Raw genomic sequence first — 27,267 nt, 5'->3', positions numbered from 1 at the left:
TCCTGTAATATACTGCAACACTCTGTGAATCCACTTGGGGGCGCTGTGGTTTTACAAAAGAAGGTGTGCAGCTCAACTGAACAGAGTTCCAATAGCACAAGCAGAGTGTTTTTAGAAGTGTTTGCAGTAAAAATGTTGAACTAAAAGTAGTACTAGCATCGAAAGGAGAAGTGCATATAGTGAGTTTAATAAGTACTGCAGCTATAGCAGTAGTAGAAGTAGTTTTTAGATGGCAGATGCAACACTAGTCTTTCTGGTCACACAGTATTACTCCAATCACCCAGGAGTACCAGCATTAAGCGCATGTACTTTAGAGATTTAGAGAGTCGTAGTAAACGTTGTAGTATTATCACTCAGTGTTGGAGCAGCTGTGGTACTCACACCAGCTTCAGGGGAGTTCCTGATGGTGTTGGGTTTTTTCTGAAACAGCAAACAACGGCAAAAATGCAAATAAACAAAACAGCTCTAAGTTATATTAAAACAAAGTAAACAGAAATGTGAAGTGTTTCACTGAGTATAGATCTGAATGAAGCCAGAGTCCTTGCGCCACGATAACAACGGAAGTAAAGGTGTGAGGCTGTCAAAATAAAAGCACTGTTTCTTTTGCGTGTTCATGATAAACTGGGCGTTCTTTTTTTTTCTTGAAATAGGCTCTTCCTTGAATGTTGTGTAATAATAATTTCTCATGTTAAAGACCTTGGGGTAATGTGATATCCCGACAGAGCACTTCACTCAGACTGCTGGCTTACTTCAGGTTCCTGAATTTCTAAGAGTAAAGCTTCTTCAGCTTTCAGCTGTCTTGTAGAACCAGCTCACAGTTTGACACTGTCTGCATTAAAGATTGGATTAGGAAAGGTTAGGCTGAATCACACGATACTGATCCTGGCTCTCATTCAGGTTTCTTCCTGTTAAAAAGGATTTCATTCTCCCCACTTTTGCCTAGTGCTGTTCAAAGGGAGTCAGCTAATTGTTGGGGTTTTTTTCTCTGATATTGCAGTATAAAGCATACTGAATTCACTGTGGTTTAAATTGGTTCTCTATAAATAAAACTGAATTAAATTAGCAGATCATAGATCCATCAGTGGTTTTTGATATAGACGAAATGGGCGGTTGCCCAGAGCGGCATCGTGGTGGGGGCGGCATCATGGCATTGGCAAAAAAAAGTTGGTCGCACCCATGCTGCCCCCACATCATGCCAGTGCATTTTGGTGGTTGAATGGGCAACGATCAGTTTTCTATTGCCAATTTGCTGGGAGAAAAGGCGCCCTCCATTTGTAAGGTGCGCCTGCTGCTTGCCACACAGTGAGGAGAGGGGCGGGCGGTGGGGGATTCTCTGGCTGACATCTATAGCCAGCGTGCAAAATAAAACAAAATAAAACCCAACCAACAAACTAGGGTTGTTAATGCAGTTATCAACTGATTAGTGCGATTAAAAATTTTAACGCAATTAATCCATTTGGAGCGCAGAATGACTCAAAATCCCTGAAATGTCTCTGTCAACGCATTTTGGGCAGTTTGTCCAAAGTTTGTCCATTCTGCACTCCAGATGGGTTGATTGCGTTAAAAATTGTAATCGCATAATTAATTGTGATGAAGGCGTTAACGCGTTAACGTCGACAACCCTACAACAAACACAAAAACTGAAGACATTATGATGTAGACTTATAATTTACACCGATGTGTTTTCTAAATTCTTTCACACACATAGACATGAAAAGTGAGCACGAGGGCCCTCGATGCGCCTGCTTGCTGCTGCTGCTGGGCTGAAGTCTCACACAAAACCTGTCGAAAGGGGAGGGGCTGCTTCCAAATAGTGCACACTTCATTCACAATGTTGTCAATCCAAGCCCATTATGTATTAATTATTTTTCCTGGGTTTTGTGAAATCCCAGAAAAAAATATACATGGTGTAGATCTATTAGTCTCTTAGTTTATGTTGTGGGGTCGACTGTTGACACTGGAGTGCAAAATTACTGATGGAAAATGGACAAGAAAAGGTCAAAGCCATTGGGTCATCAGTATAGAAAAAAAAAGAGAAAAGAAGAGGAGAAACAAGCAAAAGATTACTTTTTATCTTAGGGTTAGGGTTAGATTATCTTTCTAATGAATCATATTTCATAACTTGAAATGCAAATATAAATTGTCAATTTTAAAATCCTATGCACAAGTTTTGCAAACAACAAAGTTATTTGCATCCATTTACCTTTTACCTTGATTTTTAAAATAACCATTCTGTTTTACAGAACAATCAGCTGTTCTACATTCAATAAAATGCCACACAAATTATTTGTGCCACTCCAAAAAAACCTTTTTGTCCACTATAAAGGAGAACATCACAGCCTGATACCTGCAGGTCTGACAGCAGCAAGTGTATCACTCCTGTTTCTACCAGCAGTCGCCTCATTGTTCTGACACACAACACAAAACTATCCACAACACTACACACTAACTACACAAGATAACACATTAACTACACACTCGAAACACGCTAAACGTCACAAATCTCTCACATCTCAAAACTCGCTCTCTCTCTTTTTCTGCTGTCTTTCTTTTCTCTCTCTCTCTCTCTCTCTCTCTCTCTTTCTCTCTCTGTCTCGCCGTCACTCCTAAAACTTCCCCCTCCTCCTAAACAACCAAATGTCATGTTGCCATATCATTTTTTGATTGGTCGACATTGTACATTTTTCCACCAACACGAAAGATCAGTTTTTGTTTTGCTTTGTTTTGAGTTTTTTGCTCATAAGCAGAGAGTGCTTGCTGCGCTGTCCTTGGACTGTAAACGTGACAAAACTATTGAGGAAAAAACTTTGGGTATATATTGTTTATCACGACTCTGGTTTTACGTGGCCTATCAACACAATTTAAAAACTGGTATATGTCACCTTGTTGCTTTGTCTTTAAGTGGTCGTGTGATTGGCTTACCATGACTACTTTATTCTTCCTCAGTCAAACAGCAGCACTCATGCGATTGTTTTGCCCCCTCAGCTCCAGGTGTTGTGCCAGAAAGTGATCATGATTACCGTCCACAGGAGCGCGCACAGCTGCCTAAAGCTGTAGCACCCAGATTACTTACGTAGACAGCTTCCGTGCAACTGATATAAAGTGCGGTAAGCTGAAGACAGCTTCAACCGTCTGTTTGTTTAAAAATAGTAACGCGACCGCATTTTCTTGTTAGTAACTGTAACAGCGTTGTAACAATAGGAATAGTAATTATTTAGATTACTCGTTACTGAAAAAAGTAACGCCATTAGTAACGCTGTTATTTGTAACGCCGTTATTCCCATCACTGTTAGCCACTTGGCTATGATAGTAAACAGTAGACACTGGGGGCCAGAGGGAGTGTTCGCCTGGGGCACCAAACAGGCCAGGACCGCCCCTGCATAGATAGATACATCAGTGCAACGTATCCACAGTAACTTAAAGTGTGATCACAATAAGCGCTATTTTCATTATTAGACTGGTTCTTTGTTGCCTTATGACCCAGCTTACATTTTCTTAACCATTTCAATTTCGTTCACAGAAGGGTGGGAGTCCATACCAGCTGTCACAGAATGTTTTTCTTAGATAGATTTGTGCCTGCAGTAATACCACAACTGCAGATGGTACTAAACAAACACAAGAAAACTGAATAGTGAATCCAACCTTCAGCAGAGATGTTCCCAGGATATTTAAAAGAGGCAGGAGAGGACCAGCAATAACTCAGGGGCTTCACGGGAAAATCAGAAACTTCACTGAGAAATTAAAAATAATAATAATTAAAAACCAACACAAACCAGCTGATTTTCTTTTTATTCATCGAATTATGATCAGTTCAACTGGCACACCTCCCGCTTTTCAAAGCTTTAACTGAAGCTAACAAAATACACTTTGGTTCAACAGTAAAATTCTATCTTTAGTTTGATGTTTAAAACTTTTTTTAAAAAAAATATAAAAGTCAAGTGGACCAAACCCCTGTAAGCCATTAGGCAAAGGAAAGTGGGGTAGTGGACTGTTTGAAATCAATCAATGGAAGAACTTTCACTGCATATTATGTAACATCCTAAAGTTATATTTACAATGTGCACTGAGGAGGGAAACACGGGTTTTATCTAGAAAGGATCTGCAGGGCATATATATCAGAAAGTGATACAGGTGAATCTGTTTTTAACTCTTCTGCTTCAGCCTGCTAAAAGCAGAACACTGGATCACATCAGGTGCAGGGTTTCAAACCACTCCTTTAAACTCAGAACACTCTTGTTTGTCATCTAGTTTCTCGTCTGAAATGTTGTTTACTTTTGTTGCTTGTGGGGTTTATTACCTTTGATTTTAATCAAGTGTTTAAAAATAAGTTTCACTCTTCTGTGGATGGTTCTCCTTGTTATTGGCTTCTCTTCTGATCACCTCATCAAATTTCAGTCAGGCTTAAGGCTTTAATATTTTTTTTGGCATTTTCACTCCTCTATTATTTTCTTTTAGTTTGTTTTTATTGATCATGCTTATTCTTATTTATTGTATTTATATGTTTATGCCTCTCTGTTCATTTTGTGATACATATGGAATAGAAAGTGCCTTATGGATAACACATATTTGAGAGTCCTGTGCTGGATTTTTTTAAAGAATTGTAATAATTAATATACTAAAGTTTTTATATTTAGGTTGCAGTGGCTTTTATTTGTTGTTGTTGTTGTTGTTGTTTCATCCACAGCAATAAAAGAAAAAATACTGCCTCATGAATAAACACTTTTTCCCACCTCGGTTACTTCCACATGAAAATGACACAAACGACACGGTTTGGTTTTATTTTGGAATCTCCCACCGGAACCGAAATTTGTTAATTGACTGAAATTTGACAGTGGAGCGCGAGCGCGGCGGAGAAAGACGTAGAGAAAGAGAAAAAAAAGAAAGAGAGGGAGTCCGTGTTCGCGTGGAGGAAAACAGAAAAGACAGCGGCGGGTGGAGAGGAGGAGGAGGAGGAGGAGGTGGAGGAAGAGCGGGATAAACCCAGCAGACGCACGGACGACGGGACGGCAAAGAAAGAAAAGGTGGAATAACCTGCGAGCTGCGCGCGAGGCGCCCGGAGGGATATTTTTCTCCTTTTTTTTGTTTGTTTGTTTTTTTGTTTTTTGTTTTGGGGCTCAAAGTGTTTGGATCTGATCTGCTGCTGTCGCTCCCAGCCGGGACTCCGCGGAGGGACACACAAACACACACACACACACACATACGCACTCAGGGCTCAGTCCGGTGCCGGACGGCACGTGTGCAAGACGGTGGGTGCGTGCCCAGGTGTGCGCGGTTGTCTGTGTGTTTGTGAGTGTGTGTACGTGTCTGCTGTTCGGGGTTAAATTTGGCGTTTTTCCAGCGGAGTTCTGCGCAGCACGGGACACCTTGTTTGTGACCTGTGCGTGCGCGGGCTCACACGACGCGCTCGTGCTCTTTGTAATGACTTTGGAGCGTTTTTTTTAATCTTCTTTTATTTTTAATTTAATTCTGGGAGGAAACCGAATCCCGCTGAGTGTGTGACAGCGTGTCCATGAGCGTGCACGTGTGCGCACACGACCCCGTCCTGCGCCCGCACGCGGCGGATCGATGAGGAGGATGGATTTGTGGATTTATTTACCTTGATGGGTTTTTTTTGTTTGTTTTAATCTCACCTGCTTGGAGCGGATGGATGTTCAGTCGGAAGTAAGAAAAAACTGGATTTTACAGCTCAGGAGAAGAACACGGTAAGTTTTAGAGTTATCTTTGAAATAAAATAGAGCTAAGTTTACATTTAAACTCTTCTGTTAATCCTCTAATGTTCCACTGATGATTAACATGTCTGTATATAACTTTGCACCAATAAACAGACACTGACGTCTTCATATTATCCTGCTTTTAATTCACTTTAAAACACTCAGTTATTCCTCAGACTGAAGAAAATATTCTTTACATTGCTGATATAATTTTTTCCTGCAGTTTGAGAATTTTTCTGCTCATCTCCGACATTTTTTTTATGACTTTTATTGCACTTTTTGTCACATTCACAAGCGCAGAGAGCGCTATCTCCTGACCTAGTGCGTTTGTGTTTTATTTCAGGACAGCTTTTAGAGTTTTCTAAATGTAAGAATTTGCTGCTTTTCTTGTGAACTTGTTATAACTTGTTATAACCTTTTCAGAGCGTTCCACATTAAAGTTTCTCAAGAAATCACTTGTGTGATACCATCATTGGAGATGTGTGCCGTCCATGTTTTTGTGTCACATAACAATGCTGTTCATTTCGTTGCCTCTCATTGGTGTAGTTTCGTTGTTACTTTTGGAACATGTTCAGTAAACCTATGCTGCAGGTACGTCGTAACATACCTTCGCCCTAACCTGACATGCACCTCCCCAGAAATGTAGATACACATTGCGCGGAGACAGTTGCCTGCCGTTGTTTCCTCGTACACTTCCAGCTACTTCTTCTTCTGCTGTCATTTTTCAAATTGAGTGAAGAGAATGGATCAACTAGAAGAGTGAAAGTTCACGACCAGCCTTGTGTTTTAGCACCTAAATTGCAGAGCAGCACTTGCTCACCACCACAACTATAAATGCTCGCAATAGCAAGGTCATTAGCCATGTGGGAAGGATACACCTGGGCTCTATGCAGAAGTAAAAGTCCTACATAATGGGGAAATTATGGTTCAGCGTTGGAAGCCCGTTGACAGCCTGAGTGCAGACACAAACTGGCAGTCTACTGGCCAAAAGCTTCTGCTGTCAGGTGGGGTCAGCATCAAAAATACGATGCCACAGGTCTGTGGACGACTCTTGCTTGTGCATCAGCCAGCGACAGAGAACTACAGTGTGTTCTCTGTGTTAAAAACAATGAAATTTGTGCGTTCTCCTCCTACATTCTTTTGATATTTGATGGGGTTTTTGGGGGGTTTTGTTGGCAGTTCTTCTGTTCTTAGTGAACTCCGGTGTCGCCTCCCTTCCTTGTTCTGGACCACTTCAGCATTCGCACAACCTGCAGTGTCATCCATGTCAAGCAGTTTTGATTTTGGTAAGAGTGCACAGGAGCACAACCCGGGAATACTCGAGTGCGGCTGTTTCACACTTTAGTTCTGGCGCAGCTGCTGATCACTGCGGCAAAGCTTGCAATTACATCTGACGCACTCCTCATCATGAATCCCGGGTATGTACCTCTGAAGTCATACCTTTGGTTTGTCCTCTGTATGGCATTGAGTCTCATCAGGAGCCTTTCAAAAGTGGAGAGTCTGCAAAACGGCTTTTGTACTGGAATTTAACCAGATTATCTGACGCTGCTACTCTCTGTAAATAAAAAGTAGACCTTTCACTGTTTTAAGCGACATGGAGTGGAGAGCATGCACATATTGTGGCAAACTATTTTTATCCCAGGTAAAATTAACACCTTTGCCGCACAAAGCAAAAGAGGGCGAACACAGGACCAGCACAAAGAATCCAGTCAATTTCCAGAATAAAAGAACATATGTGCACTGCTTACGAAGCGTTCTTGGTATAATTGATGTAAAGGACAGAACGAAACCTCATCCACACCCAGTCTACTTTCTGGGTTACTCATGCCAGCCACCAGGCTTAAGCAGGGGTTAGACCAGGGGTGAGCAACTCCAGGTTTTAGATGTGTCCTTGAACCAACACAGCTGATTTAAATGGCTAAATTAGCTCCTCAACATGTCCTGAAGTTCTCCAGAGGCCTGGTAAGGAACTGATCATGTAATTCAGGTGTGCTGACCCAGGCCTGGAATTGCCCACCCCTGGGTTAGACTCAGTTAAAGACCTGCATGTGGACACCTGCAGACACCACAAAACATTCTTTGAGGTCCCGACGGACACGCGCAGAAGGTGGACTTCAGTACAGAGACTCTGAGAATGAGTTTATACTCTAAAAAAATTGTACACACAAGGTCTGCAAAGAACCTTGTGCTCATAGCTGGACTGGCCATCGGGCATACCGGGCATTTGCCCGGGGGGCCGATGGTGATTTTTTGTTTTTATGGGCTGATGTTTTTTTTGGTTTTTTTACGTAATGGTATAAACAATGAAAGGCGGTGGATTGGCCAGATGCTGGCAGATGTGTAAAAATAACTCAGTTGCTTCGTGGTGGCTATGCCAGAGCTTCCACAGATTCAGTAACATTAGCAAGTGGCTGGTCTCCACCACTTGGAAAGGTGGGAAAGGTGAGGCAGGAGGAGAAGAGACCCGAGGCGGCCGCCGGCCGAGTATCAGGTGAACTGAACTTCAGGTGAGAAGTTATGACCTGCAGTCTCTCTGGGTCAGATATGAACCAAGTTTAGGTGGAGTTTATTTTCGTTGTGCTGACTTTTTACAGTCAGTTACAAAAATTCGTACTGCGTACTAGCTAGCATGATGAAGTTTCTGGGCGGGTGCTTTATTTTTTTCATAAGGTTAGTTATTAGAGAACGGAATCGTCTCGTATTCAGAGAAAATATTACGCGTTTCGTATTGAGGTGAAAAGGAACGCGATTTGTCCCGGACTTCAGCTAGAAAAAAAAGACACAAAGCTGGAGTTATTCTGCGTCTTTACGCTGCACAGCTGCCTCTTCTTCTCTCATTCTCTCCCCCTCCTTCTCCTGTTGCTGCTTCAATCAAGAAACTGATCAATGATCAGCTGATCGGCTTTTCTGTCGCAAGTCCCGTCAGCTGTTTGTTTATCGCCCACTTTGCGCCAGAAAGAGAAAACCAGTGGAAAAAGAGGAAATCAGTGGATGTCGCGCTAAACAACAGCAGCACGTTTGATCAGCTGTTGTTAGAATTTAATTAATATTACTTTGTAGTGCCGCAAGTCCCGTCTCTCTTGGTTGTTTATCTCCCACTTTGCACCAGAAGGAGGAAACTAGCGGAGGTCGCGTTGAACAGCAGAAGCGCCTTTAAACTTGATGAGCTGTTGTTAGAATTTATTTAATATTACTTTCTAGGATCAGCTGATGTTTGTTGGAGCCACAGCTGTAAAAGCTGCTGGTCATGATATCGGTTTGGATATGTGGTGAGAGGGAAACATGAAGATGAAACCAGGAGATGTCCTTACTGAATCATCAGAGCTGAACAGGTGATGGAGAAACAGGTTTACCTTTTAGGTGACATGAATGAGTTGAAGGGAAGTTATGAACTGTTTCTGAGAGACAAATAACACCAGGATCCTTTTTCTACGTAGCTGACAGCTGGTAACTGTGCAGGGGCGGGTCTAGCAAAGTTTTGCCAGGGGGCCAGGTAGGGCATTACCAGGGAGAGGGGGGCACAAGGAAATACTTTTCTTTCTTATTCTAATTTAAAATGTCTCGCTTTTATTAAACAATTATCTGAATCGTACAACCAACGTTTTCATTTGATGTAAAATGTATAGAAATCCATTATTGTACATTAGATTATTGTAATCTTTTTTCGGGGTCCCATCATAATTTCTTCAGAAGAAAGTGCTGTATATGATGCCAGTATTTTCCCACATTTTCTAGATGCTGTACCAGTACTGTGTGTAAGTTTTATTCTTTCTCACCTGGCCATCTGTTTCCTTTCACTTTTTAAAGGTTGCCATGTTAGAAAAGATATTTGCCCTGCCATTGATGTGGTAAATAGTTTATGAAAATATCACTAAATCTGTCATTTATTATTTTTAATATTCAGTAATGATCATGTCTTCTCTGTCTTAATTTCAGGTTTCCACCATGTGTTATAGATGGTTTAGGAGGTTAATTCGACCAAGCAGTCTTTGGGTTTCGGCTAAGTTTTTTTTATAATATCAGAATAGGAAGGATGGTGTAGGTTTAAGTTCATTGGATTAATACATAAATCCCAACAAGACAGTGTACATCACTGTCACAACAGCATTTGTTTTCATTCAAAGGCTTTATGGTTTTTCCTATAATACCTGGTGGGCCAGTCTCTAGTTAAAATGCCGGGGCCGATTTTTTGTCCCAGTCCAGCCCTGCTTGTGTTCCCTACTTTATGGTGGAATTAAAGTCACTTGATGGAACAGTTCCCGAGGTGATGCACGCTTAGAGAGTACCTAAGTGTGCATCAGTGGGTTATTTTTAGTGTGGTTATTTTGACCTGTGGAAACAGTAGTGCACTTCCCCACAGAGTAGGTTAATTAGACAACCAAGTTATGAGAGTGCATTGTCTAATGATTTGTTTGCAGATGTTTCTTTTAGGTGATTTTTCTATTTTTGTTTTGCTAATGTAAAAGTACGACTTCTGGTCAGTTTGAAAGCATAAACCTGAAAAGCACCATTACAGCAGGCAGTAGCAGTTTAAGTTGGGCCTGCCCTGATTCGAGTCTCTCTTGCAGTAAACACCAGCAAAGATGTCTTTAGAGTGCTCTGTCCAGTCGATTGGTGCTGAAAATTGAAATTAGCAATGTTAGGAATGGACCATTTGAAGTGTGTTTTTGAATGTGGATCATTTAATAGCTAAATTTTGTTTATACAGAGATGTTTAACCAAGGCATTTTTTGTTCTATAATTTGCTGGGTTGGTCCTTTTGAAAACCAAAATAATTCCATGATTGCAATTGAGGGGAGTGGGGTTAATTTCTGATTGCTGATCAAAACTTCAGCTCATATGTTTTTCACAGAATCAAACTGGGTGGACAGGCTCAATTCTTGCCAGTTATAATACCAATACCTCAGCCATGGTTATTTACTGACACAAAGTATTGGCCAATATTAGTCTTAAATTAAGTGATGATGGAATTTTTTACCTGACCTCAGTGTTTGCCACAAGATTAGACTGGATTAATGTGAGTGGTTTAAAAGAAGCGCCATCGTTTGATGGAGTGTGTCAACTTGCTTGTCCACAGTCTATGCAGGGCTCTAGACTAACTTTTTGCCATGGGCGTACCGGTACGCCTAACTTTAAAAAGTTAGGCGTACCGGCACAAAAGTTAGGCGCACACAAATTTTATAATAATTTATATAATATAATGTGTTTTTCTGGATACACTGTGCTTTTTCACCATTCAAAGATTGATGACACCGTGTCAGAGCACTGGCTATGAATTTCAGAAGGATCAGGCCTTAACTTAACAGAAAAGTTAGCAATAGTTCTTTTCCTATTACAGCTACATCCACTTCTGTCGTGCCTAGGCTGCTCACTAGGGCTGGGTATCATCACTGATTTCTATAATCCATTCGATTCCGGTTTTCAAAGTCCCGATTCGATTCAACTTAGCCTCAGACAGTCATAAATATTATTTCTGATCATTTATCAGTACTGACTTCATCAGAATTGTGAACATCACAGCAGATGCCTTTGTGTGAAAGTAACTGAGAATAAAACACAGAAAAACATGAAGGAGATTTTCCTGGTCTGGCTTTTTATAGCAGATAACCTTAAAAATATTCTACAATGTTCTGCATATAAAGTTTAAATTTCTTCAGTATTGAACAACAGAAAAAATAGGCTTTCTTGTCCGAGGTCATTTAAGTGAAAAAAGGAAAAGACAGCAGCCACAGCGCTGTAAACAACGGTAGACTGGTGGGTAATAAGCGAATGAATAATACAGAAAACAGAGATTGGAGACGGGAAACTGTTCTTGAAATACAGAGAGAGAGAGAGAGAGAGAGAGAGAGCTAGCTGTGCATGAAGTGTGATTTTTAATAGTCGTGGAAGCAAAACAGCAAAATTCATGACGACATTGATCAAATGTGAAGCGCAGTTTGCTGCTTCTTTTGCTGCTTGCTCGGTGAATTTTGGTTGGAGAGAGACAAAACCTGCAGCTCAGAATCAGCGCAAAAAGACGTAATTACAGCGCGGACCGGACGCATCAGAACCGCTAAGCTCCGACAGCGTGTCCGTCTACGGGCCGTCGGGTGAGAAAGCCGAGAAAGACAAAGCTGATTCTGATGCGTCGGTCCTCTGTGTTTACGTCTTTGTGTGGAATCCGTGTACCTGCTCTCATTTGCTGTTTGGTTGTTGTTGAAATGGTTTTGTGAGCTTTAATCTGAGAATCTGGCGTTTCTGGCAAAACACAGTTATATTTAAAAGTCGATTCAGGATTTAATGAATTGATATCGCTTTATTCAAGCTACTCACCTCCCACTTCCACCTGCACTTTCAACTGGACCACGGCCAATCAGAGAGGTCCCGCTCCTTACTATCTCTTATTGGTTTAGTCCACGATAGGGGCATAATGTGTGTCTGTTGTTGACCACAGGGAAGGTTGCAGATTTTTTTTTTTTTTGCTACCCGAACAGTTGGTCGCACAGGTGCAACCAAATATTTTTTTTAGTTGCACCACTGAAAAATTTGGTCGCATTTGCGACCAAATTGGTCGCGCTCTAGAGCCCTGCTATGATTAAGTCAAAACATTTCCAAACATGCAGCACAGTGCAAAATGATTGAGACACATCTCATGAGTTTATATTTTGCTTCCAAGCAACCAGACCTAGCAGCTGTAAGTTCTTCAGGCTTTTTGAAGCTCTTTCTTTGGGCATTGGCTGCTTTTTCACTCATTTTCAGGCTGCGGGTTGTAACTGACCATTTTCAGAGGAAAGTCTTTTTTTTATTGTTGTTGTTGCTGTTGTTGTTAAGCCACTTAATGAAAAAACAAGATTGAAATGCCACTGGTGTTGGGGATCTGAGTGACAACACCACTGGCATTTCTGAGCATTACTGTGATCTGAAACCCACTGCAAGGCAGTAAAATCATACCTGGGTCGAAAAAGCACACAAGGGAAAACAATCAGTTATGGATTGGCCTCCCCAGAGCCCAGACCTAAATGTTGTTGAAGCAGTGTGGGATCATCTTGATAGAGAACAGAACCAAAGGCAGACAGCATCCAAAGAAGAGCTTTGGTCTGGCTTTGTTCTCCTTCAAGAAGCCAGGAGAACAATTCCTGAAAACTGCTTAAAGAAATGACAAGAAGGCTTACCTAAAATAGTTAAGGCTGTGTTGAAGAATAAAGGTGGTCATACCAAATATTGATTTTAAGCTTGTTAAATTGTTCAAGAACTGTTTTTGCCTTATGGAATGTATTTCCATGTATGTTTGCAGGTATTTCAACAAATCACTGCACCTATTTCCAATTTTTCAAGCAAAATATAAAGAAATGAGGGGTGGCTAGAGATTTTTGTACAGTATTGTAGAAAGAAAATGATGATGTATCAGTATTAAAAAAAACAAACAAGCAAACCTTTAATAACTTACTATGTTCGGGGGCTCTCAGCTTGCTAGTTTCGTCCAGTTTAACCCCAAAGACAACAAACACCCAAACCACCTTCAGAGATATATTTGGAATCACCATTTATTGGATGGTGGGTGGCCAGTTGGAAAATATGTCCAGTTAGCCACAAATAAATTCACTGGGTTACATTAGCTACAGTATCTTTGCTAGTTGTCAGGTCATCATAAGGCAAACTGGCAATATGTTAACTATCATCAGATGTGGCTATTTAGATTGAACAAACCGTGATGTTAAGCCTGCACCAGATTTCTTTGGCAAAGGCTTTGAGAACAATAAACTCATAATCCCGTGTTTCTTTCCAACACCAGTAAGATATGTCGTATTGTTTGCTTTGGAGACCCCTAGTGGTAGAAATCACATGCTGTTTATTATTAAATGAGTCTGCGCTTCTTTATATCTCTGTCTGATTTTCTTCAGTGTCACGTTCTCAGAATATTTCTCTCAGCCCAGTGAATTATCTCTTGTTGTGTTCCTGCAATGACTCACGCTCTGAGTTTGCTGTGACACTTCAGTACTTCTTCCTAAATCATGTAAAACCCACAAGGTTCCCAGAGTGTAAAAATATCGCTTATGTAATGTATCCAACCGTCTGTACTCGGATTACAGCCATAATTGCTGTGAGAGAGTTTTTCAAAGTTTAAACTCATCTGAAAATTTATTTTAGTCATTTTTATTTGTGTTTCGTTCATTAACTGATTATCTTTGTGGTTTTGATTTCTATAGTTTTATTTTTCAGGCCTTGTCTGGCAGAGCTGTGCAATCAGCTAAATTTAATTCTGTAATTCTGTCTTCATTTGCTTATTAAAATAAACTGGTTGAGATTATTCTGCCACATTCTGTTTTGCAATAATGCATTACACACATTAGGGAAAATGTAAAGGAAGAGAATGTGAAAGTCAGCTTCTCTCCCCCATTGTGAGCTTTAGGTCAGCTCACAATTATTTATGTATTTCGTTGTTTAGTTAGTCAATCCATCTTAATTATAATTAAAGATCGAGGAAATTTACTAAATTACAAAAGACAAGGCTTATTCTTTAAAAAAAAACAAGTCTTAAAGTAACTGTAATCGCAGTATTGACCAAAATAACTGTCATATTTATTTTTTTATTGTTACCATAATCGAGCGTCACTATCTGAAGTCACATACACCAGTAATCAGTTTTAAAAACAATTAGGGAACTTTAATTGAAGTCACATATTTTGATGAATCTCCCAAAGATTTTCCTGGGCTTTCAGCTGTTTTTTTTTTCTGGTCTTCATTCTGTCCTAATATTTCCAGACCTCCCACTGTGTTTCTGAAAAAGAAGAAAGAAACCCAGTTTTGGGGGCAGACTCATTCTCTTTGCAGCTACTCATTTAAATCTTGGGCAAAATAGATTTTTGGCTACTTCTACACTAATCCGGGTAAATTTGAAAGCAGTGTTTTTGTCTAAAAACGCTCCGTGTCCACACTATCGTTTTCAATCGTTTTCATGCACACTGAAAACGTTTACTGCGGATGCGTGAAACGTAAGACGATTCGACCTGCGTCATTTCCGTCTGCCGTTTATTTATTTTCCAGTTCTTTGAAATGTTGTGGCAAGATGGGAAAGTTTTTTTAAAGTTTTTTTAAATGGACCGACAATGAGGTGGAGTTGTTGCTGCGAGTAACACAAAAGTACAAAGTTGCTGAACAACAGCTCTGAGTAAACATTCCGTCGTCTTTGAAGAAAAGCTATCTGGATCATGTATAAACTGATATTAATTTTTAATAAGGCTGTCAAAATTGAGACCAAACAAAACAACTGCTGTACAATGCCATTGCCATCTTAGTTGAATTGGTCACATGACTGCATCACATGACTAAATTGCGACATCGTCTTCGAAAGCCTCCGTTTTCGCTGTCCACACTGCGACGCGAAAACAGCATTTTCAAATTTATTCACTTTGGAGAGCGTTTTAAAAAAGCTCAGTTTTCCTTGACCAAAAACGCCATCACAGTGTGGATGGAAGGCCAAAACAGAGAGAAAAAGATGTGTTTTCAAACAAAAACGTATTAGTTTGGACATGGCCTTCATTTGATCCCATGTGGCCTTCTGTTATGCAGTAGCCATGCCTTTTTCCACTCTCTCTTCTGTATTTCTTGCAATCCTTAGGTCAAAAAAAGCTATTTTATACTGCTTTGCACCAGGCATTGAAATCTAAAAAGATGAATGTGATCTTTAGATCCTGGTAGAATCGATTAATGAAAATCAATCCTTATGTTTCGCTATCGCCTTCAGTTTGAGGTTAAAACAGGAGGGTTAAAGATGATTTTATTACCTTTTAAAGGGACTTTATTTCCTCCTTTCTCATTACCAGAGAGATTTCCCAGCCATCAGCAGGGCAGTCCAGATAAATCCAGGTTAAATAAACAGCGTTTTCCCTGCAGGGGTCATTAAAGTTTCATCTCAGTCTCTCGTCTCGTAAAATTAAAACAAAGCTGAGCGGAGAGCACGAAGGTAATGAACGCGTCCAGAAAATTGCAGCTCAGATTGGCCTCGGTGGCCAGCAGCACAGCTGGATCATCAGGAGTTTGAGAGAGGAGCTCCACGTGCAGCTGGCTGCAAACACAGCAATCTGGAGCTGACGTTCGCAACTGTAACATCTACATCTGTGAGGGAATGAGAGGAGGGAGAGATTTTAGAGATGTTTCAAAGCATATAACTGAAGGCAGCTGAAAGAGGAAAGATACACTCACGTCATAACTAAAAATGTCTGAGTAGTTTAAGTTCATCTGAGCAAAAATTTAAATGTGCTTAGTTTGAAAAAGTAACTTATAGGAAGAAGAGGAATAAAGGACGAAGCCACTCTGAAAAAGTCATACATAAATGTCAAATATGCATTTTGTTGTCATATGCTGCATTTTCTCGAGACTTTCTTTAAAAAATAGCTCCGATTTGGTTTAAAATATTACATAATATTTCTAAGAAGGGCTTGCAGTTTCCATTATCTTTGAGATTTTAACATCTAAGAGAAAATTATGTGGCTGAGAAATGCAAAGTAATTTGGTGTTCGTCAGATTTTCTCACAAAAGCAAACAGGGCTCTTGAAGATTCCAGGTATAACATCTTAGTCTGAGAATCAGCTAGAATAGCTAATTCACAACAACATAAAAGCCTTGTTTTTCTTGTACTGTGTCACTCTTAACCCTTAAAGCCTGAAATATGAAATAATTGTGGAAAAATCTTTTTTTTTGTAACATTGAGAGTTTATTGAACCATCTGAGAAATTTGTTAAAAAGATAATTACATTTTAATTTCCATAAATTACTTTTAATTTGTAACTCGTTTACTAAATCTAGCAATTTTTTTTCCTTAAAAATGCATTTTTTTAATGTATGTGTGTAATTAGGTTTGGGTTTCGAAGGGAAAAATCACACTGATGATGTAAAGTCTCAAAAATGCATTAAAAAAGACATCAAATACAAAACACTATAGGCATTTAAGGGCTTAAATGTAAGGACATACAAATCCAACCTTTTCCATTCACAATCCAGTGTACATAACTTGGATTCAGGTATCTGCAGACCCCCTTAGGTCTAAGTCATCATTGTCTAAGTCACCCACACCTGTGATGTAGCTTTTCATGATGACTGAAATAATAAGATCACAGATATAGGATGTAGAAATGGGATTTGTCATTGAAGGCTATCTGGTTCTCCTTTTGAGATGCTGTGGAGTTGCTGCACCTCCACATCAAAAGCAGCCAGCTGAGGTGGCTGAAGCATTTAATTAGGTTGCTCCTGGACGCCTCCTATGTGAGGGGTTTCAAGTATGTCCAACTAGAATGAAAACTCACACGTGAGATATTATACCTCTCAGCTGGCTTGGGAATGCCTTAGTGCCCTCCCAGGAGCGCTGGAGGAGGAGCATCTTTGTTGACTCTGCTGCCCCTGTGATCTAGACCTGGACCTGGACCTAGCAGCAGACAATAATGATTACTTATAATGATTACTTTCTGTGTCTGCTGACTGCCAAGACTTTGGAGGGGGGAACGTGATATTTTCTGACAGCGTAGAATGAAGGTCATCTGTATTCCTCACTGTGAGGAAGAGGCTAGAAATCGTTTTGTTTTTTTTTATCTGTGAAGTAACACCAGGCTGCACTAAAATATTGCTTTCCTAACTTTGTAAAGTCCAATATAACAAGTCAAGAATATAAATTTGCTAACTTTAAAACTTTAAACGACGAGATGAAGATAAGGTAACGTTTAAAAATTTATTTTTCCTGCTAATTCATTGTCACTGGTCAGATTTCAGCTCAGTGTGGGAGTCTCGATTGCTGGTATCTAGAGCCTTGTTAGTTTCTTCTTTTCCTGCTCTCCCTGTGTTTGCACCACCGCACACACAGAGTGGAGCAGACAGAAACTGGAGAAGAGAAATAATGTTGATCAGGTTAAAAACAACACTTTATGTTACCGGAAGTGTAATAAAAAGCTTCCTAACACTGGCATTTTTCAGTCTGTCCCACTCCCCTGACCCCAATGAAAATTTTGTTCAAACAAAAAATCTGTTAATGTAGCAGAGGTGAAATACTAGCAAAGCCTAACAGACCCTCCTGCTGCTGATGCATTGTCACATATGTAGCAACAAAGAAGTGAATAGATCAGTCAGTTTCAGTCATACTTAATCCACCCTTTTGAGTAAAGATGTAGCAAAGATATAGCAGTGGCGGTCCTGTGACCTGCTAGCTTTACCTGTCCACCCATATGGAAAAGATATATATAAATCTTATAAAGTTTGTATCTGTCTTGTGTGAAACTTGTATGAAAAGCATATAAGAGTGAAAACAGATATAAGATCCCTTAAAAAATTATATAATGAAACTTGTATGTTTTGGATACTTACTAAAACAATGTATGAAAGTAATGAGAAAGTGGCCACTTTCATGAGTAATCACATATATGTTTTTACTATTTCTTTTCCATATGAGCAGTTTAAACGGGAATAAATTTTTGGCTTATTGTTTGAAGAGGTTCCACACAGACGTTTATAACATTGCATGTTTTTAGCATCTAATCTCAACGCTTGCCTGATATTTATGTAATTTATTTATATGCTTTAGTAATTATCCTGGACTTATGTGCTATGTGACCTTCTGTCTACATAAAATCTCTAAAGAATGAATAAAAAATAACTTCATCATCACTTCTAGCTACTTCCAGCACTATGGAGAATAAGAAAATTCATCGTGGAAAAGCTAAAAGGGATACAATTCTATTATTTTGTTAGACATTTCAATGAAAAGGTAAAGTGTCATTGATCATAGTCTTGTCTTTGAGTGTAAAAATAGTCCAAATCTAAGTTCATTTGTGGGTTGAATTAAAATCTACAAAGGCCCAGGTTTGTTTGCAGAGCCTTGAGTTTGACATGTGTGCCAACCGATCTACTAGCATAATGCTAACAGCACTGCTACAGCTAGTTCAAGTTTGAGCTTCTAAAGTGTTGATTGTAGATTTTATATTTTGCATTTCACATGATTATGAGGATAAAGTCCTGAAGAAATTATAGAATAATTTGGATAAGAAATGATCTGGTCTGGCACATGAAAAAAAAAGAAGATTTTTAATATGTCCATCCATCCATCCATCCATCCATCCATCTTCATCCGCTTTATCCGAGGCCGGGTCGCGGGGGCAGCAGCCTAAGCAAAGAGACCCAGACCTCCCTCTCCCCAGCCACCTCCTCCAGCTTATCCGGGGGAATAGCAAGGCGTTCCCAGGCCAGCCGAGAGATATAATCTCTCCAGCGTGTCCTGGGTCTGCCCCGGGGCCTCCTCCCGGTGGGACATGCCTGGAACACCTCACCCAGGAGGCGCCCAGGGGGCATCCTTGTCAGATGCCCGAACCACCTCAGCTGGCTCCTTTCGATTGGGAGCAGCAGCTGCTCTACTCTGAGCCCCTCCCGGATGGCCGAACTTCTCACCCTATCTCTAAGGGAGAGGCCAGCCACCCTTCGGAGGAAGCTCATTTCTGCAGCTTGTATCCGCGATCTCGTTCTTTCGGTCACTACCCACAGCTCGTGGCCATAGGTGAGGGTAGGGACGTAGATCAACCGGTAAATTGAGAGCTTCGCTTTTACACTCAGCTCTCTCTTCACCACGACGGACCGGTGCAGCGTCCGCATTACTGCAGCTGCAGCCCCAATCCGTCTGTCGATCTCCGGCTCCCTTCTCCCATCACTCGCGTACAAGACCCCGAGATACTTGAACTCCTCCACTTGGGGCAGGAACTCATCCCCGACCCGGAGTGGGCACTCCACCCTTTTCCGGCTGAGAACCATGGCCTCAGATTTGGAGGTGCTGATCCTCATTCCCGCTGCTTCACACTCGGCTGCGAACCGTTCCAGTGCGAGCTGGAGGCCCTCACCCGATGTAGCCAACAGAACCACATCATCTGCAAAAATCTGAGATGAGATTCTGAGGCCACCAAAGCGAAAGCCCTCCGCCACTTGGCTGCGCCTAGAAATCCTGTCCATAAAAATTATGAACAGAACCGGAGACAAAGGGCAGCCCTGGCGTAGCCCATCACCCACCGGGAACGAGTCCAACTTATTGCCGGCAATGCGAACCAAGCTCTTGCAACGGTTGTATAGGGATCGAATGGCCCGTAGCAATGGGCCAGACACCCCATACTCCCGCAACACCTCCCACAGGACACCCCGAGGGACACGGTCGAACGCCTTCTCCAAGTCCACAAAACACATGTAGACTGGTTGGGCAAACTCCCATGCACCCTCAAGTATCCTGGAGAGGATAAAGAGCTGGTCCAGTGTTCCGCGACCAGGACGAAAACCGCATTGTTCCTCCTGTATCCGAGGTTCGACTAGCGGATGAACTCTCCTTTCCAGCACCCTGGCATAGACTTTCCCAGGGAGGCTGAGGAGTGTGATCCCCCTGTAGTTGGAACACACCCTCCGGTCCCCCTTCTTAAAGATGGGGACCACCACCCCGGTCTGCCAGTCCACAGGTACTGCCCCTGATCTCCACGCAACATTGCAGAGGCGTGTCAACCAGGACAGCCCTACAACGTTCAGAGCCTTCAGGAACTCGGGGCGGACCTCATCAACACCAGGGGCTCTGCCACCAAGAAGTTGTTTAACTGCCTCAGTGACCTCGCCCCCGGAAATTGGTGGGTCATTCCCCTCATCCCCAGACTCTGCTTCCTCCTCGGAAGACGTGTCAGTGGGATTAAGGAGGTCCTTGAAGTATTCCTTCCACCGCCTGACGTCAGCAGCGCTCCGCCAGCACTATACACAGTGCAGGTAGAGCACCGCTTTCCCCTCCTGATACGCCTGACGGTTTGCCAGAATCTCTTCGAGGCAGTCCGAAAGTCTTTTTCCATGGCCTCTCTGAACTACTCCCACACCCGAGTTTTTGCTTCAGCCACTGCCCGAGCCGCATTCCGCTTGGCCTGTCGATACCTGTCGGCTGCCTCCGGAGTCCCACAGGCTAACCAAGCCCGATAGGACTCCTTCTTCAGCCTGGTGGATCCCTTCACCTCTGGTGTCCACCATTTGGTTCGGGGATTACCACCATGGCAGGCACCAACCACCTTGCGGCCACAGCTCAATGCAGCAGCTTCGGCAATGGAGACGCTGAACATGGTCCATTCGGACTCAATGTCCCCAGTCTCCCTCGGAATGCTGTTGAAGCTCTGCCGGAGGTGTGCGTTGAAGATCTCGCGGACTGGGGCCTCTGCTAGACGTTCCCAGCACACCCTCACTACGCGTTTAGGTGCACCAGGTCTGTCCAGCGTCCTCCCCCGCCACCTGATCCAACTCACCACCAGGTGGTGATCAGTTGACAGCTCAGCCCCTCTCTTTACCCGAGTGTCCAGAACATATGGTCGCAGGTCTGGTGATACGATTACAAAATCGATCATCGACCTACGGCCTAGAGCGTCCTGGTGCCACGTGCACTTATGGACACTCTTATGTTCGAACAGGGTGTTCGTTGTGGCCAAACTGTGATTAGCACAGAAGTCCAATAACAAAGCACCGCTCGGGTTCAGATCAGGGAGGCCGTTCCTCCCAATCACGCCCCTCCAGGTCTCGCTGTCGTTACCCACGTGAGCATTGAAGTCTCCCAGCAGGACAACAGAGTCTCCAGGTGGAGCACCTTCCAGCACCTTCCCCAGGGACTCTAAGAAGGCTGGGTACTCCAAACTGCCACTCGGCGCATAAGCGCAGATGACAGTCAGGACCCGTTCCCTGACCCTAAGGCGCAGGGAACAAACCCTCTCGTCCACCGGGAAAAACCCCAACGTACCGGCAGCAAGCTGAGGGGATATTAGAATACCCACCCCAGCCCGCCGCCTCTCACCAGGGGCAACTCCAGACTGAGACAGAGTCCAGCCCCTCTCCAGGAGACTGGTTCCAGAGCCCAAGCCATGCGTAGAGGTGAGCCCGACTATATCTAGCCGGTACCTCTCAACCTCACGCACTAACTCAGGCTCCTTCCCCACCAGAGAGGTGACATTCCATGTCCCTATTGCCAGTCTTGGCAGCCGGGGGTCAGTCCGCCAGGGCCTCCGCTCCTGGCCGCCACCCGGCACACAATGCACCCGACCCCTATGGCGCCTCCTGCGGGTGGTGGGCCTGCGGGAGGATGGGCCCATGTCTCCTCTTCGGGCTGTGCCCGGCCGGGCCCCATGGACTAAGGCCCGGCCACCAGACGCTCGCCCTCGGGCACCCTCCCCGGGCCTGGCTCCAGGGCGGGGCCCCGGTAACCCTGTCCCGGGCAGGGTAAACTGTTCCCTCGATATCCTTTTCATAAGGGTCTTCTGAATCGCTCTTTGTCTGGTCCCTCACCCAGGACCAATTTGCCATGGGAGACCCTACCATGGGGCAAAAGCCCCCAGACAACATAGCCCCTGGGATCCCTGGGACACACAAACCCCTCCACCATGATAAGGTAGCGATTCAAGGAGGAGATTTTTGACACATTTTTAATATGTTTACCAGAAAAAAATATGAAAACTTGTTAGTTGGCTTATTGTAGCCTATGTGAGTTTACTGTGCGCTTTGATGTTTTAGTATTTCAACATTTTTAAACTAGTCACAGAGTTTTATTGGAAGATATTATACATTTTATTTTACTTTAGAGTCTGTGACGTAGCCTGATCTTCAGTAAATGGTTACAAGAAATTCATGTGACACTACGACCTTACAGAGAGGGGATGCTGGCTAATTTGGATGTCCAGTGAAATTATTGAAGATCATCTCTTGCCTGAGAAGGCTTAAAGACGTCACAATGCTGCTGTCCCAATTGAGATATGGAAAATAATACATAGATAAGAGATGACAAAGAAAAAAATTTGTATTTTTGTTAAAAACATCTTTTTTATACTGTGAAAAGTAAATCAGACTCTTGTGTTTTTATGCACAAACTCAAAATACAGATCTAAAAAACATGAAAGAAAACTTTCCTCCTCTTCTGAGAATTTGGCTCAAATTGTGCCAATAAATTTCCCAGTGAGCAGATCCAGCTGTGTTGGTAACACTTGACGTAATGCTTTCCCAGGCTAACGTGAATGCTAATGCCAAGTCTGAAGCAGCCACGATGTCCTCACTTTGACGGTTTTTGTACTGCAATGTGTGCACACAAGCATACAAAGACTTGAACATACACACTCAAACTCACGTGTGCACACACAGACACACACACACAGCTGTCCTTCAGCGGTCTGGAGATAAGAGCCGTTATTGAAATCCCAGCTCCCTAACAGCCATCAATTACTCTGTGTGTGTGTGTGAGTGTGTGTGTGGCAGCTCGTCAGGCAGCTCTGTGCGTGTCTGCCGAGCAGCGCTGATACGTTTTCTCTCTCCGCTGGATTATGAGTTCCTCGGGAAAAGAGGCGACGTGCCTTATCAGTCCTCCGGCTGGGCGATAAAACACAGGCGCGCACACACAGATGTCGAGCGTCGTTATGTGGCTGCAGACAGAGAACGGTGTGTGTGTCTGCGAGTGTGTGTGCTTCACTGTCAGCGCAGCTGAAATGAAGCCCAAACCGTGCACCAGACTACATTGACTTTCTCTAACTCGTTACATTTTTTAACCTTTTATGAGTGAAAGTAAAATCATAAGGTACAGGTGGGCTCACATTATGCAGCAGGCTTTTGTGCAACACTTCAGCTGCATTAACACAGCTTGCAGCTGTTTTGCAACCTTGACACCTTTACACCTTCACTCTTCAGCACAGCCTGAACTCTTATAGGCAAGCTTATAATTTCTTTCAGTAGTCTTCAGGAATAGTTCTCCAGGCTTCTTGAAGGACAATAAAAGCTCTTCTTTGGATGTTTCTGCCTTTTGTTCTGTTCTCTGTCAGCATGATCCCACACTGTTTCAACAATGTTGAGGTCTGGGCTCTGGGGACGCCAATCCATGACTGATAGGGTTCCATTGTATGTTTTTCTATCTAGGTATGTTTTTTACTGCATTAACAGTGTGTTTGGGATTATTGTCATGCTGAAAAATGAATGAAACTGTTGCTAATCAGATGCTTTCCAAATTAAATTGCACTGTGGTTGAAAATCTCACCGTACTTTTCTGTGTTCATAATTCAGCAATTTTAACAAAGCTCCCGAACACCCTTGGCTGAAATGCAGCCCCAAACCATGACAGAGCCTTCACCATGTTTTACAGATGGCTGTAGACAATGTTGGACCTCTTCTGTACATACTGATGATGATTTGATCCTAAAAATCACTCTATCAGACCTGTTACCACTGTGTGACGGAGGTGTGGTCCCTGGCGTAGCTGCAGGGGAGGGGTGGAGCGGTGAGCCACAGGTGGTGGCGATTGTGTCATGAGTGTTTTCCTTCTGTGTGTCTATATAGTGACGGCAGAGTCGAGCGGGAGGCGGGCTGGACCGGGACGAGCTGTCACGGCGCATTGTTATTATAAATAAAAACGTAAACGTGAGCAAAAACGGTGTGTGTGTGTGTGTGTCTGTGTGTGTGTGTGTGTCGCATACATCACACACTGATTTTAAATCCAGTTCTTGTATAATTTGGACTCCATTGATGGTTATACCTTGAGGGTTGTGAATGAAAGGAACGACCTGTCTGATCTGTACCCCTATTGGTGTTCTGTTATTGAACTTCTGTTCTAACCACAGCTTATCCATAATGAAGGTATTCATAAGTCCAATTGGCACCTGTACCCACATCGGATCGATGACTGATTTTGTAATCATATCATCACACCTGCAGCCATATTTCTTGGATACGTGGGTAAAGAGAGGTGCTGAGCTGTCAACAGCTCACCACCTGGTGTTTTATTCAACATTTTGGTTCTCAGATCTTCTTCAGGTCAACTTGTGTATGAGTGTAACTGATTGACCTCATTTAAAGTTTTAATACTGAAGAACTTTCAGTGAAATCTGACATGGACATGGACAAAAGTCTGATGTGAATAGAATGAAAAATGCACCAGATGTTCCAGTACATTTTAAGCTTCCCATACAAGTGAAATGCTACTGGCTTTTTTCACAACCCTCCAAACACCTGTGGATGTGCGCCACTGGTGTGTGTCCTGCCCGGAATGCCAACTTGTTAATCAGCTGGCCATTCCAAAAGCGCCTTTGCGCCCGCTCCCTCTAATGGAGGTCCTGTTTGAACGTACAGTATTGGCATGGACCTCATCGGGCCGTTTCCCCGGAGTGCACGCGGTTATCGCTTTGTACTAGTTCTGGTGGATTATGCAATGAAATACCTGGAAGCTGTGCCACTGCGAACCATCTCTGTGAAGAGCGTGGCGCAGGCCCTGTTTCAGGTCATCTCCCAAGTCGGTATCCCGAAAGAGATACTGACCTACCAGGGCACGTCGTTCATGTCTCGCACACTGTGTGAACTGTATGACTTGTTGGGCATTAAATCTATTCGGACCAGCGTCTACCACCCTCAGACTGACGGGCTGGTGGAGCGACTGAATAAGACTTTAAAGTCCATGATTCGAAAGTTCATTCACGAGGATGAACGCAATTGGGATCGTTGGTTAGACCCTCTGTTATATGCAGTGTGGGAGGTGCCCTAGGCCTCCACGGGATTTTCTCCCTTTGAACTGCTGTTCGACAGGAAGCCATGTGGGGTGCTCGACCTAATTAAAGAAAGCTGGGAGGATGGTCCGAGTCCCGCAAAAAACGAGATTCAGTACGTGTTGGACCTGAGAGCGAAACTCCACACTTTGGGGAGGTTATCATGGGAGAATTTGCTCCAGGCTCAGCAGCGTCAGCAGCGCCTGTATAACAGAGGGGCTAGACTCAGGCAATTTTCACCGGGAGACAGAGTGCTTGTATTACTCCCTTCTTCTAGCTCAAAGTTACTCGCCAAATGGCAAGGTCCCCTTGTGGTCACACGGCGAGTGGGGGACGTTGACTATGAGGTCGCACGGTCGGACAGGGGAGGGGCCACGCAGATTTATCACCTCAACCACCTGAAAGCATGGAGGGAGGCTGAGTCTGCTTCTCTGGTGAGCCTGGTTAAGGGGAGAGATGAGTTGGGGCTGGAGGTACCAAATTCTATCATTCCCGCCTTCCTCCATTGTGATGACCATCTCACACAGGCCCAGAGAGTGGATGTTGCAGCGTTGCAACAGCACTTTGCGGACGTGTTCTCCCCCCTGCCCGGCCGAACGTCTCTCATTAAGCGTCATTTTGAAACACAGCCTGGCGTGACAGTGCGTTCACGGCCCTACAGGCTCCCTGAACACAAAAGGCAAATTGTTCAGAGGGAATTGGCTGAAATGCTGAAGATGGGAGTAATAGAAGAGTCACACAGCGCCTGGTGTAGTCCCATCGTTCTCGTGGTGAAGAATGATGGGTCTATACGGTTCTGTGTCGACTATTGCAAAGTGAATGAGGTGTCACTGTTTGATGCTTATCCCATGCCCTGGGTCGACGAGCTCCTGGACCGGTTAGGCACGGCCCATTTTTTCACGACACTGGATTTAACCAAGGGCTACTGACAGATTCCTTTGTCTGCAGAGTCCAAGGAGAAAACGGCCTTCTCCACTCCATATGGTTTGTACCAGTTCATCACGCTTCCATTCGGCTTGTTCAGAGCCCCAGCCACCTTTCAGCGCCTCATGGACCGGGTGCTGCGTCCACACGCTGCGTATGCTGCCGCCTACTTGGATGACGTGATCATCCATAGTGACACCTGGGCGGAGCATGTGTAGCGGGTGGCCGCGGTACTGGAGTCCCTGAGGCAGGCGGAGCTCACGGCCAACCCGAAGAAGTGTGCGGTTGGACGGAGGGTGGTTCAGTATTTGAGGTGCCACTTGGGGGGTAGGCACAGGTAGAGAAAACGGCGGCTCTAGCATCCTGCCCGCACCCCAAGACGAAAAAGGAGGTGAGACGATTCCTGGGGCTGGCGGGTTACTACCGCCGTTTCGCGCCGGGGTTTGCGGAGCTGACCAGCCCCTTGACTGATCTCACCCGCAAGGGTGCTCTGGATCTGGTCCAGTGGATGGGGCCGTGCCAGGCAGTGTTTGTGCAGGTGAAGAAAGCTCTCTGTGGAGAGCCGCTGCTCCACACTCCTGACTTTTCCCTCCCTTTTGTTCTGCAGACTGACGCCTCGAACAGAGGGCTGGGGGCCGTTTTGTCCCAGCAGGTACGGGGGGTTGACCGGCCCATGCTCTACATTAGCTGGAAGCTGTCCAAGCGGTACAGCACTGTGGAGGAGTCCTTGGCTATATGGTGGGCAGTCGACTCCCTTTGCTATTACCTCCTGGGGCGCTCATTCACCCCCTGCTCGGACCATGCCCCGCTGCAGTGGCTCCACCGCATGCCAACGCCCGGATCACCCGGTGGTATCTGGCTTTACAGCCCTTTAAGTTCAAGGTGCTCCATAGGCCGGGGCGCAGATGGGTGTGGACGATTTCCTCTCTCGCTCGCGGGGGGTAGGTTTGGCCGGACGGCTCCCCAGCCTCAGTCGGGCGGTGGGGGTGTGTGGCGGAGGTGTGGTCCCTGGCGTAGCTGCAGGGAAGGGGTGGAGCGGTGAGCTCAGGGGGGTGGTACCGGGACGCAGGTGAGCCACAGGTGGTGGCGATTGTGTCATGAGTGTTTTCCTT

General features: G+C 43.9%; 1 protein-coding gene across 1 annotated transcript in view; it reads left to right on the top strand.

Moving 5' to 3' along the window:
* Nucleotides 1-4,911: 4,911 nt before the first annotated feature.
* LOC308394146 (BCL-6 corepressor-like) overlaps nucleotides 4,912-27,267 on the top strand; it is an 89,311-nt gene continuing 66,955 nt past the window's right edge. The window contains exon 1 of the mRNA XM_080878315.1: nucleotides 4,912-5,702. The gene's annotated coding sequence lies outside the window, so the exon portion shown is untranslated. The remainder of the gene's footprint in view (nucleotides 5,703-27,267) is intronic.

This window comes from Rhamphochromis sp. 'chilingali' (genome assembly GCF_963969265.1).
Source record: "Rhamphochromis sp. 'chilingali' genome assembly, chromosome: 3".
NCBI classification, from domain to species: domain Eukaryota; kingdom Metazoa; phylum Chordata; class Actinopteri; order Cichliformes; family Cichlidae; genus Rhamphochromis; species Rhamphochromis sp. 'chilingali'.
This window is presented reverse-complemented; position numbering and strand designations above follow the sequence as displayed.